Here is a 13,673-nt window from a genome sequence, read left to right on the forward strand (position 1 = left end):
TGCCAAGGTAGAAAGTTGCAAGAGGTTACATTTAAATACACAGCTTATAAATTAATTTGGATTAATGACTAAATCAGGTAAAGAAGATACAACTCAGAAGTTAAAAATAAAACTTCATAAGATAGTAAATTTGAGGAGAATTATTAAACTTTAAAAAGATGAACTAAGTTTGATACTAAGTAGAAGAGATGAGAACTTCATGGTACAGTTATGTTGGTAAGACCATCACCATGAATGGAATGTTCATAATATGTAGAATCCTAATAAAAATTGGCAAGATAAAGAGACATGGAGGAGGATAGTTTACTCTGTATCAAACAGGATTATAAAGTAAGTAAGATAAATTTTGACCATGAAAATGTTGAAGTGAAATACTCTGGCAAACGATTAAAGGACAAACAACAAAACAAGAGTAAAATTGGGTGGGAATCTGTGATAGTACCTTGAGATTAGAGAAAATGTTAATAAACATCATTTTTGTTCAAGTTCTGAATTCTTAAGCATATTGCTACCTATTATCCTACAAAATCTGTGAATAAAAGCTTCAAATATTTTTTTGAAAATGGACAAAAATGTAAATTCACCCAAAATCCTTATAAAATATCAGATAATTTTTGGTTACAGCAAACAAACAAATGGATATGGACGTAGATTATAAAACACTGCTGCTGCTCCTAAGTCGTGTCATTCCTCTCAGACTCTTTGCAAACCCATGGACTGTAGCCTAGCAAGCTCCTCTGATCATGGGATTCTCCAGGCAAGAATACTGGAGTGGGTTGCTGTGCCCTTTTCCAGGGGATCTTCCAGACCCAGGTATTGAACCTGTGTCTCATCTGTTTCCTGCATTGGCAGGCAGGTTCTTTACCACTAGCACCACCTAGGAAGCCCTATAAAACACTACTTCTACTTAAAGTCAATTTTCTATATGCCTGTTATAACAAGGCTAATGGGCAGACGCAGTTTGCCCTTCAAAAGACAATTTAGAGGGAACTCTACTAATCAAATTCTAACATATTTAAAAGCCATTCATTTAGTCTGTTTCAAGGACTCATTTAGGAGTTGCTTATAAAGCATAATAAAACAATTTTAAACTATGTTCTTATTTATATATTATAGTTCTTAGGTAGTTAAACTCAATTAAATTGTAATGCTATTTGCTTTTGTCCTAGAAAAACCTCTGCCTGTACAAAAGCTAATATTAAAGTTGAGTTGCTTGCTCATTAGTGAATACCAAGTCTACTTTCATATGGAATTATGTTGGGCACACAAAAGTAGATAAAGCTACAATAGAAATTAAGAACAAACATTTTTACTTAAAAGGAAAGAGAAATGAACACAATTACATTATCCTCTAAGAAGGAAAGGATTGAAAAAATCATTTTAATTTTAAATAATAGCAAATATATTAGTCTATGTTTTCTATGCTGAGAGGTTAATAACAGAAATTGAAGTGAAAGTTGCTGTACAGTCCATGGAATTCTCCAGGCCAGAATACTGGAGTGGGTAGCCTTTCCCTTCTCCAGGGGGTCTTTCTAACCCAGGGATCAAACCCAGGTCTCCCACATTGCAGGCAGATTCTTTACCAGCTGAGCCACAAAGGAAGCCCAAGAACACTGGACCACAAGAACCCTTCTCCAAGGGTTCTTCCCAACCCAGGAATCAAAACAGGGTGTCCTCATTGAAGGCAGATTCTTTACCAATAGAGCTATCAGGGAAGCCTGATAACAGAAAGTCTACTTGCAAATAAGGTTCTGTTCCTTTCTTCACAGGTTTAAAAATAACTTCCCCTATCGTATGTCTCAGAAAGGAGCATTTTTCTTAAGCAAAGTTCAAGTGTAGATAACCAGTTTGTGCTATGTTTAGAGCAAAGAATAAAATTTTAATGATTTTCAGTCCAAGTATCAGTACAATAATTTCGCCCAACAAATCCATTTTTCCATTGTTTGGTTTCTTTTCTTCACGTAGTAAATACAACTTATTCTTCAATTGTATGACCCACTTGTTAAATAATAGTTGTTTAGGTGCTGTAGATTGCATAGGTTGGTGGAGAGAGAGAGAGAGGGAGAGATGAGAAGTAAGTAGTAATACAGTAATAATTGAAAAAAAAAGTAGATTAAGAGAAGATTTAGGCTCTGGAATTGGTGATGGAAAATGGCTGTGACATTTTGGTAATATAACTGCATTAAATACAGTATTTAAAAACTTCTGAATATTCATACAATGTTTGTTTTAAACATAGACCTCTAAAATGGAATAGGAGTTTTAAAGGGCTGGAGAACCCAATAACTCAATTCTGACAGGCAAGCAAATTAATATCAAAAATTAGAAATAGAATAAGATTAACAAATTTTAAAACTAAAGATTGGTTCAGGCTGAAAGAATAGATTTAGAAAGGCTAACAGCTTTCTAGCTGGAAAAGGCTAGGAGAAGCAAAATAGAGTAGCCATACTCTACGTCCTGAGAAAGACAGTACAAAATTAACAGCTACCTAAAAATTGGGAACTACATAAATCCTAAATTTGTTTTTATTCTATTCATTGTGGCAAAGTAATTCCTGATTTAAAGAGATACAATACTCATGATTAAGAAGCGATTAGATTTGTGGCTCAACTGGTAAAGAATCCACCTGCAAAATGCGAGACCTGGGTTTTAATCCCTGGGTTGGGAAGATCCCCTGGAGAAGGGAAAGGCTACCCACTCCAGTATTCTGGCCTGGAGAATTCCATGGACTGTATAGTCCATGGGGTTGCAAAGAGTTGGACATAACTGAGTGACTTTCATTTTCACTATTCACTTTCAAGCATATTGAAAATCACTAATATAAGCATATTATAATTATGGGTGACTTTTTCTGTTTTTGTTTGTTTAACATTCCATAAGGCACATATATTAATTTTGCTGTTAAGAAATAAGTAAAAATTAAATCAAATGCATATTTCAGTTTTATTTCCTATTATCTTAGGAAGGTCAATAACCTTCTGAACCTCAGATCACCAACGTGGAAGTGAAATCTTTTTATAGTAAGGAATAAAATGTATGATAAGATTTTTCAGAGTCCATATTTTAAAAGTAATGTTAATCAATATGTAAAAAATACCTAGCTATTTTAACTGTATTCAACTATTTGTTAATGGTACTGGGAAAAATTATATATCCATTTTTGTAAATTACAGACATGATCACTAAAAATCTCTTTAATATTTGTTTAAAACTTTATAGGGAGATATAAAAAACATCAAGTATCAAAAATATTGAATAAACAAAAAAAATGCAATGCCAGGGAAATTTCAAGAATAAGCTTTTAAAAATAACCTGTAAACAATTTAGGGATTTTAGGGCACAGATAAAGGGCATTATTTTATTGAGAAGAAATCATGTACAGCAAAACACTCTTTCTATTTTTGCTAATGTAAGCAGCTTTTAGATCATGAGAATGTCTTAGAAGCAGTTTGTCTTGATTCTAGCTAAACATTTGATGGGGGGTTCATAATTTCATTGTTCACAAGGTAGAGAAAAACTGGATGGATGATAGCACATTTAGGTGAACTTGTAGCTAATTAAACATTTGTACTTACTTTGTTGATTCATCAATATCAACCTGAAAGGGTTTCAGATGTCCTGCCACAAACCTGTGGACTTGATCCTGTGAGGTTTAACATATTATCAGTGAGTCTTCATCAAATGCAGATTTGAGGTATAGGACCTGAAAGCCAACAACCTTAAAAACTGATTATGAAGCATTTAACTATGCAAACACATGAAATACGTTAAGCATATTCTTTGGTCATAAAGTTAGGGTGAGGGTATGAGTTATAAATTTCTGTAAACTCTAAGAAGGTTTACGTTCTGTGTGCTTAGTTGCTCAGTCATGTCTGACTCTTTGGGATCCCATGGACTGTAACTCACTAGACTCCTCTGTCCATGGGGATTCTCCAGGCAAGAATACTGGAGTGGGTTGCCATGCCCTCCTCCAGGGGATCTTCCCAACCCAGGGATCAAACCCAGGTCTCCTGCATTAATGTCTTTTCCCCATTACCAGATGATGGGTTGTGTTTCCAATAGAGGCTTCTTGGTTTGCCTGGGTTGGGAACAAAGCCATAAGTGACTCATGATAGGCGTATTATATGAATAAAAAATAAGCCTTTATTATGGTAAGCACAGAGACTTTGGGAAGCATTGGTCACTGCAGCATAGTCTAGGACATTCTAATACAGTATGGACTTGAAGAAATTAGATTCTATCAACTTCTTTCTGTATATAGCCAGGTAGTAACTAGAAAATATATTCTATTCTTGGTAACTGCTTCTTAAAAAAAAACAGTGTTTATTGGAGTATAGCTGACTTACATTGTTGTATTAGTTTCTTTCTGGTACACAGCAAAGTGAATCAGTAATTCATATACATACATTCACTCTTTCTTCTTAGGTCATTACAGATTATTTGAGAAATTAGATTCTATGAGCTATTTACAGTCATATAGTAAGTAGAAATTACAACACTAGTAACTATAACCACTTTTGAAAAGAGTTGAGATACATTGTCCCCATAGCTACATCTTGCGTAGTTGTAAAGACAACAGCTCCAAATCAACAAAACCAATACAATATTGTAAAGTTAAAAAATAAAATTAAAAAAAAAGAAAAGAAAATATTTGTGCAAACTAATATTTAAAAAAGAAAAAAAAAAGAATAGTCTTAATTCTCCTTTTAAGTCATTTCAAAATTTGAAGTATTTGAAATTTCCATTCAGAGTCTTAATTTAAAAGAATATCTGCTTTCGAAACACTAACTTAAGGGGCCTTGATGATCATGCTGTCTAATTTGGGCTCATCTTGGGTTTGAATTTTCAAAACATTTATTTTTCCCATACAGAGAGAAGAAAGTAGAGGAGATAGAAGTGAAGAGAAGTGAAGTGAAGTCAAAGTCGCTCAGTTGTGTCTGACTCTTTCGACTCCATGGACTGTAGCCTGCCAGGCTCCTCTGTCCATGGAATTTTCCAGGCAAGAATACTGGAGTAGGCAGCTGTTCCCTTTTCCAGGGGATCCTCCCAACCCAGAGATTGAACCCAGGTCTCCCCATTGCAGGTAAATTCTTTACCAACTGAACCCCAGGGAAGCCCAAAGGATATAGAAGCATATTCAATTGATTTTATATTTCTGGAATCTGAGACCCATTGTATTTTCCTTTTAGACACAATAAGAAATTCCCACAAATACTTTTATACATATATTGAATATTTCTTTAAAATAATCAGTCACAAAAAATGAAATTACTGATGTTAAAAATAAAATGAGCCTCCTTTCAGATTAAAAATTTATATGAAAGCCAATTATCGAATTATAGATTGATTAATGTTCCATTAAAAAAAAGTCATTAAATCCAAGCTGTTCCAAACAGAAGGAAATGATGGAGGTAGTATAAAGGACTAGCAACAAATTTTAGAGCACCTAGAATATCATGGAGACAAGTGCTAGAAATAGGTGTAGTTCATGAATAATAAACCTCAACAAAATATGACCACTGTTTACTTTGATTATATTACAAAATTTAAAACACAATGCTTAGTAGACTTGCCTAAATAATAACTCATCTACAAAAATATAGATAGGCATTACTGTGAAAGCATGTGTGATAATTGAAAAGTAAAACAAAAGTTATAGAAAACCATGTGATCATGTGATTCATAGAAATATAGTGTTTAAGAGGGTGCTGCAGAAATCTATAGCAAACTCCATTTTAGTGATGATGTTTGTTAATGGTTTATGAACTAATATAGAACATAAACAGCACACTGCTTAAACTTGCAAAATTTAAACGACTTATTTTTTCACTGGGCATATGTATTTTAATAGTAGTTAGAGAAAGGTATGTAAAATGGGAAAAAAAAAAAAAACTTTGATTTTGCTATTATCATCATCAGGAGCAACAATGTAGAATCTCTCAACAAATTTTGAGGATTAATTTTTTCAGAGAATTAACAGGCTTTTAGTCATAATTAGGCTATAATATTTTAAATCTTATATACTAAATTATATTATTACTTGTTCAAGTTATAGGACATTCTGAAATCACTGAGCCCATGATCCAAATTGAAATCTCACTATTATCTTGAAATGCCACCATTATTTATATCTTCTGAACCCACTGTGGGTTTTTCCATAGAGAGAATTCTATTTGCAAAGTGCTGTTAAAACAGCATAGAAAAAATCATAGCCCCATCTTCTTATATTATTGGGGAAGGATGTGGTTCATACCACATTCTACTCCAGGTTGAGTTCCCAACATGGTCAGCATTACCATAGATCATATTGACGACAATATCATTATTGGATGGCTGGCCTACAGACTACGTGCCAGAGAAAAATTTAAAAAAGGACTCGTGATATTTCAACCTGGATTCTTTCTTTGGAATTTATTCTTGTTCGTAATTCTTTGAGCATCTGGAAAATGAAGACATTTAGAAAGCTAAGGCAAAAACATATCTTAAAAAGAAATAGATATAACTTTTTTTCTCTACATTTACAACACATTTAAGCCCTCCAGTCTCCCCAAGTCTGCCCCCATTCATGACTGTGCAGAGTCCCTTTAACGGAACAACTGAATCTTGGTTACTGTCTTTCCCTACATGGAAAAGCAACCTTCTGGATCTGTCTCTTCTCAACCTAACAAATAACCCACTGTACTTTTATCCTCAATATGAACTGGGATCTTTCCATTGAGATTAAAATATTTCACTTGATAAACATCTTATGTTTTCTGTCTGCTTCAAAGATCTGCATTTTTCTCTGGAAATCATCATCAGATGCAATGGTCCTCTAATTTTAAGCAATAATTCTTGATAGGCTGTGAAATACTAGATTCTATGCTAAGTAAGCTTTAATTTCCCTTGAAATTGCTCTAGGTTGGAAAGCCTGGGAGTATTTATTAGTTAAGAAGGAGGTCATTGGTACAGGAATTTAGATAGATAAAGGCTACTCCATGAGTCCATTATTTTTTTTTTTTTAAGTCTTTATTGAATTTGTTACAATCTAGTTTCTGTTTTATGTTTTGGATTTTTGGCCATGAGGCATGTGGGATTGTTGCTCCCTGACCAGTGATCAAACCCACACCGACTGCACTGGAAAGCAAAGTCTTAACCACTGGACCACCAGGGAAGTCCCTATGGTTCTAAAGTATGGTGTATGCTATTCCTTCTGGGGCTTATGTACCCACAGTTCCTGGCTAAAGTTGATGAAACAGTTTGCTTTCAAAAATGATCTGTACATAGCACTTCAGTGAACAATAAGGACCACAAAAAAGAGGAGAAACAAAATACCCTATTAAGATGCTTATGAAATTGCATTGTCAAGTATACCCCCCAAAAACCCAAACTACAGGATGTATAATTACCAGTATGGTTCGTAAACTGCAACCTAGGTGTCAATGTTATTGAGCAACAACAGAAAAGAATCATCTCTGGGAGGTGAGCTTAGGCTAAGCAGAAATAAAACCAGTTAAATTTAGTTTAAAGTTGACCATAATACAGAGAAGAAATATAGATTTCTCACTGTAAGAAAAATGGGAACAAATGAAATTTCAAGAAAGAACAATGAAAATGATTAAGGGTCTAGATGAAATAATTAATGGGCAGAGATTAAAAGATAGTATCCATTTAATTTGGTGAAAAGACTAATGGGTAATTCAATTACTTGAAAGTATCTGTAAAGGAAAAAAAAGCAGGGGAGAAGGAGGAAATTTTAGGTTAGTCGAGAGAAAATAACCAGAAGTAATGGGATAAAATTGAATATAGGAAATTTTTGAGTGACTATCATAGAAAAGGCAACGTTGTTAGGTCTATTAGGCTGAGGAATTGCTTCCTAAGGAACATTGTAAAAAGCCCCTTTGCTTGAGCCATTTATGGAGACCAGACAAAGAAGTGGGTAATGTTATAGAAAACAATTCTATATTCACAAAATTATGGGCATTATGATCTAATAGCTCCTACCCTCCCAGCACAAAAAGTCTCTAATGCATATAATTCTTTGGCTTCCATTTTTTGTATTTTCTCTTTTTAGGAAACACTGATAGAACACTGAACAGGGACCTTGAAAACGGGCTTCTTCAATGTACTACTTCAATGGCTTTTGTCATTGTCCTTATGTCCATATAATTTACTGTATTAATTTTTATGAATTAAGATTCTTTATGAAAGAGAGAATCAAATTTATGATTACTGAATAGATGTCATTTTTGCAATACAAGAATCTTAGTGATGTATGTCATCTACTAACAAACCTAAAATTCAATAAAGATTAGTCCCTTTGATTATTCTTTCAAGATATCTTACAATCATAATAAAGCTGTAACTTATCTAGTATTCAAACAACTGAAAACTTTTTAGCATAAAAAGTCATTTTCTCTACACATTTGACCCATGAAACTGATAATCATAAAAATGATGTTATGATATTAATACATATATTACAAGATGTCTTCAGAATCATCTCATTAACAACATTGTTTATTTTGGTTTATCCTAGTGTATTCAGTCTTATTTAAAAGGGGGAAATTAAGTATTTGATGAACACTGTAAAAAGTTAACTTCTATAATAATTTAAGTCCCTAGATATGCTGGACAAATAAAAAATTTTGTCTAAATAACCAGACAATTATTTTTATTATGAGGGATTTTATCCAGGAATATGAAAGGATTTACTTGACATTATATGTGAAGTAAAGTAGTACTGTGCTACTAAACCTTAAATAATATTTTAAGTCTTTAAAAATAAATCTAATATTCTCCTATGTAATCTTCATTATCATCCTCTAAGGAACCTGAAGCTCAACAAAATTAAATGACTTGTTCAGTATCACACAGTCAATATCAGAATAGGATGCTGATATATGTCATTAGCTATAAACACTTGTCTTTACACTGACTCATTTGATCTCAATAAAATAGGCAGTAATCATTTCACTTGCAATTTGCGGGATTACACTTAGATATGAAACAGCAAGGTATAACTGATGAAGAAACAGACTGAAAGTCAGAAGTCTGGAAACCTAGCACTTGCTTTGCTGCAGTCAGATCTTAGGTAAGTGGTTTAATTTTATGAGTCTCAGTTTACTGAACTATCACATATTTGGTTTCATAGACTTTAAGAACATTATTCAACTCAAAATCTGATTCAAAGTAATAATGGCCTAGCTTTCAAATATTGTTAGACTGTTTATAATTGCTTATGTAATTATACTTTTACAATAATTTCTTTAATTCTGAAAAGCTAGTCAATAAACTTGAAACATTCCTCATTTGTCCCATAAGTTAAATTAACTCATTAGAAGATAGGCATTATTTAATGGATAAGTAAATTGTAATTAATAATGAATATTAAACAATTTCTGTAAAGATATTTCTAACATTTTCATTTTTAAAATCCTTAAAAATGTTCAGATTTTAAAATGATTGAGATCAATATCTGTATTTTTTTCCTGTTAGATACTGAAAACATGAAGGAAGGGATGTTAATTTCCCATCAAGCTTAGGGATTTATATTTTTCAAAAATAGCAGAGTGATAGGGTATATGCTCTTGCTGGCATCTGCACTATCAATTTCCAAACTTGGCACTCTAAAAGGAATATAATAACCTGGGCTACTTCCAAAGAAGAATGACTTGGAGGGCAAGGAAAGCCAATATACTTACAATATTGAAGAAACTAGGGATAATTATAATACAAAAGTAGATGAAGATAATTATTGATAGCCAACAAGTTCTTTTGCTTTTCCATAATCAATATCCTGGAAAAATATATTGTACCAGTAGAGTTGCATAATAAGGCAAGGTCAACATTTCTCTGTCCCCTTAAAATGAAGGTACGCACTTGAGCAACATTATCAAGTACACACAAAATCAGTATGATACGATCATTATATATTAGTGAAAATCATGTCTGTCTGTAATTTTCAAACTAACATTTATCTGAGAAAAAATGACGCCTCTGGAAGATTCATAAATGTATGTTGCTAGCAAGTATTATGTTAGTCTCTGTAGATATAGATAGAAATAAACCTACCGATTTTCTTCCCCCATGAGTTGGAACAGATAAATAGGAAGACAAATAGAATTCACAGTAACTACAGACCATGACAACTGATATGAAAAAACACAAAGACAAATAATCAAGAGAAAAAGACCAGAATACACAGGGTGAGCAGAGAAAGAATCTTTGAGGAGATGACAATTAGCTGAATCACTTCAGTTAAGTTCAGTTGCTCAGTCCTGTCCGACTCTTTGCGACCCTATGGACTGCAGCACCACAGCTTTCCTCATCATCACCAACTCCTGAAGTCGACTCCAACTCATGTCCATTGAGTCAATGATGCCATCCAACCATTTCATCCTCTGTAGTCTCCCTCTCCTCCTGCCTTCAATCTTTCTCAGCATTAGGGTCTTTTCCAATGAGTTACTTCTTTGCATCAGGTGGCCAAAATATTGGAACTTCAGCATCAATACTTCCAATGAATATGCAGGACTGATTTCCTTTAGGATGAACTGGTTGGATCTCCTTGCAGTCCAAGGGACTCCAACACCACTGTTCAAAAGCATCAATTCTTCCATGCTCAACTTTCTTTATTGTCCAACTCTCACAATAATACATGACTATTGGAAAAAACAATAGCTTTGACTATAAGGACATTTATTGGCAAAGTAATATCTCTGCTTTTTAATATGCTGTCTAACTTGGTCATAGCTTTTCTTCCAAGGAAAAAGTATCTTTTAATTTCATGGCCCCAGTGATTTTGGAGTCCAAAAAAATAAAGTCTCTCACTGTTTCTATTGTTTCCCCATCTATTTGCCATGAAGTGATGGGACCGGATGCCATGGTCTCAGTTTTTGAATGTTGAGTTTTAAGCCAAACTTTTCACCCTCCTTTTCACTTCCATCAAGAAGTTCTTTAGCTCTTCATCACTTTCTGCCATAAGGGTGGTGTCGTCTGCATATCTGAGGTTACTGATATATCTTCCAGCAATCCTGATTCCAGTTTGTGTTTCATCCAGCCCAGAATTTTGCATGATGTACTCTGTATATAAGTTAAATAAGCAGGGTGACAATATACAACCTTGACATATTCATTTCCTGATATAGAACCAGTCTGTTGTTCCATGTCCCATTCTAACTGTTGCTTCTTGACGTGCATACAGTTTTCTCAGGAGGCAGGTCAGGTGGTCTGGTATTCCTATCTCTTTAAGAATTTTCCACAGTTTGTTATGATCCATGCAGTCAAAAACTTTGGTGTAGTCAATAAAACAGTAGATGTTTTTCTGGAACTCTCTTGCTTTTCTGATGATCCAACAGATGTTGGCAATTTGACCTCTGGTTCCTCTGCCTTTTCTAAAACCAGTTTGAACATCTGGAAGTTCTCAATTCATGTACTCTTGAAGCCTAGCTTGGAGAATTTTGAGCATTACTTTGCTAGCCTGTGAGATGAGTGCAACAGTATGGTAGTTTGAACATTCTTTGACATTGCCTTTCTTTGGGATTGGAATGAAAACTGACCTTTTCCAGTCCTGTGGCCACTGCTGAGTTTTCCAAATTTGCTGGCATATTGAGTGCAGCACTTTCACAGCATCATCTTTCAGGATTTGAAATAGCTTAACTGGAATTCCATCATCTCCACTAGCTTTGTTCATAGTGATGCTTCGTAAGGCCCACTTGACTTCACATTCCAGGATGGCTCTAGGTGAGTGTGAGTTATCACATCATCGTGATTATCTGGGTCATGAAGATCTTTTTTGTACAGTTCTGTGTATTCTTGCCACCTCTTCTTAATATTTTCTGCTTCTGTTAGGTCCATACCATTCTTGCACTTTATTGTTCCCATCTTTGCATGAAATGTTCCTTTGGTATCTCTAATATTCTTGAAGAGATCTCTAGTCTTTCCCATTCTATCATTTTCCTCTATTACTTTGCATTGATCACTGAGGAAGGCTTTCTTATCACTCCTTGCTATTTTTTGGAACTCTGCATTTAAATGGGTATATCTTTCCTTTTCTCCTTTGCCTTTCACTTATCTTCTTTTCTCAGCTATTAGTAAGGCCTCATCAGACAATCATTTTGCCTTTTTGCATTTCTTTTTCTTGGGAATGGTCTTGGTCACTGCCTCCTGTACAATGCCACTTACCTCCATCCATAGTTCTTCAGGCACACTGTCTATCAGATCTAATCCCTTGAATCTGTCACTTCCACTGTATAATCATAAGGTATTTTATTTAGATCATATCTGAATGGTCTAGTGGTTTTTCATACATTCTTCAGTTCATGTCTGAATCTTGCAATAAGGAGTTGAAGATCTGAGCCACAGTCAACTCCCAGTCTTGACATTAGTTGATATTAGTTGCATATCTTACACATAAAAAGTAAGTCAGCCATGTGTAGAACTAGAAGAAGCACAGTTCAGGTACAGGGATTCTAAAAAGTGGTTCTAGGGAACACAGTGAAAAAATAGCAGGAACAAGGATAGAGGAGTGGGCTAGGAAACAGAGCTATACAAATGGATGGGGAAGAGAGCCCTGTAGTGGATACATGCGTTCATGCTAAGTCTCTTCTGTCCTGTCAGACTCTGTGCGACCCTATGGAGTGCAGTATTTCAGGCTCCTCCGTCCATGGGATTCTCCAGGCAAGCCATGACCTCCAGGGGATCTTCCCTGCACAAGAATGGAACCAGCAATGCATTGACAAGCGGGCTCTTTTCCTCTAGCGCCACCTATAGGTGATTGTTATTTTATCAGTGGCAGAAATAAACAAAATATGAGTGAATGATTCCTGCTATCTATGCTGGAGTTAGAGGAGAATGAATTTCAGAATATTATTAAATTCAGAAAATTATCATAAAAGCACATGGGGCTTTTGAAAACGATTTTCTCCTATGTCTCATATTCATTATCCACACAAAAACCTGCATATAAATGTTGTTAGCCGCTTTATGCATAATTGTTATAACTTGAAAACAATAAAGGCATCCTTCAGTAGGTAAATGGGTAGAAAAACTGTGGTACATCCAGTGAAGGGAATATTAATCAGCATTAAGAAGACATCGAAAAGACATGGAGGAAAGTTCAAAGATGCATATTACCAAGTGAAAGAAGCCAATATGAGAAAGCTACATACTGTATGATTCCATCTCTGTGACATCCTGGAATGGACAAAACTATAGAGACAGTACCACCAATAGTGGCTAGGGGCTGAGAGAAGGACGTCAGAGCACAGAGCATTCTAACAGTAAGGAAACGATTCTGTAGGATACTACAGTGGGTGACACGTGCCACTGTATGGGTCAGAACCCATAAGAATGTACATGAGCAATAGTGAACCCTCACATAAACTCTGAACTTTGGTGATTATGATATGTCACTGTAGGCTCACTGATTGTGACAAATGTACCACTCTGGTGGGGGGTGGGGTGGGGGTGGGGTGGGTGTTGATAATGCAGAAGATGATACCTGTGTTGGGGCAAAAAGTATATGGGAAATCTCCGTGTATTCTTCTCAGTTTTTCTATGAACCTAAAACTGCTCATGATAAAGTTCTAAAAGTTAAATGAAAACAATTTAATAATTCAATTCTCAAATAATATTAGTTCAATATGTGAAAGGCTATGGCACCCTACTCCAGTACTCTTGCCTGGAAAATCCCA

This window comes from Bos taurus, chromosome 1, assembly GCF_002263795.3.
Source record: "Bos taurus isolate L1 Dominette 01449 registration number 42190680 breed Hereford chromosome 1, ARS-UCD2.0, whole genome shotgun sequence".
Taxonomy (NCBI): Eukaryota; Metazoa; Chordata; class Mammalia; order Artiodactyla; family Bovidae; genus Bos; species Bos taurus.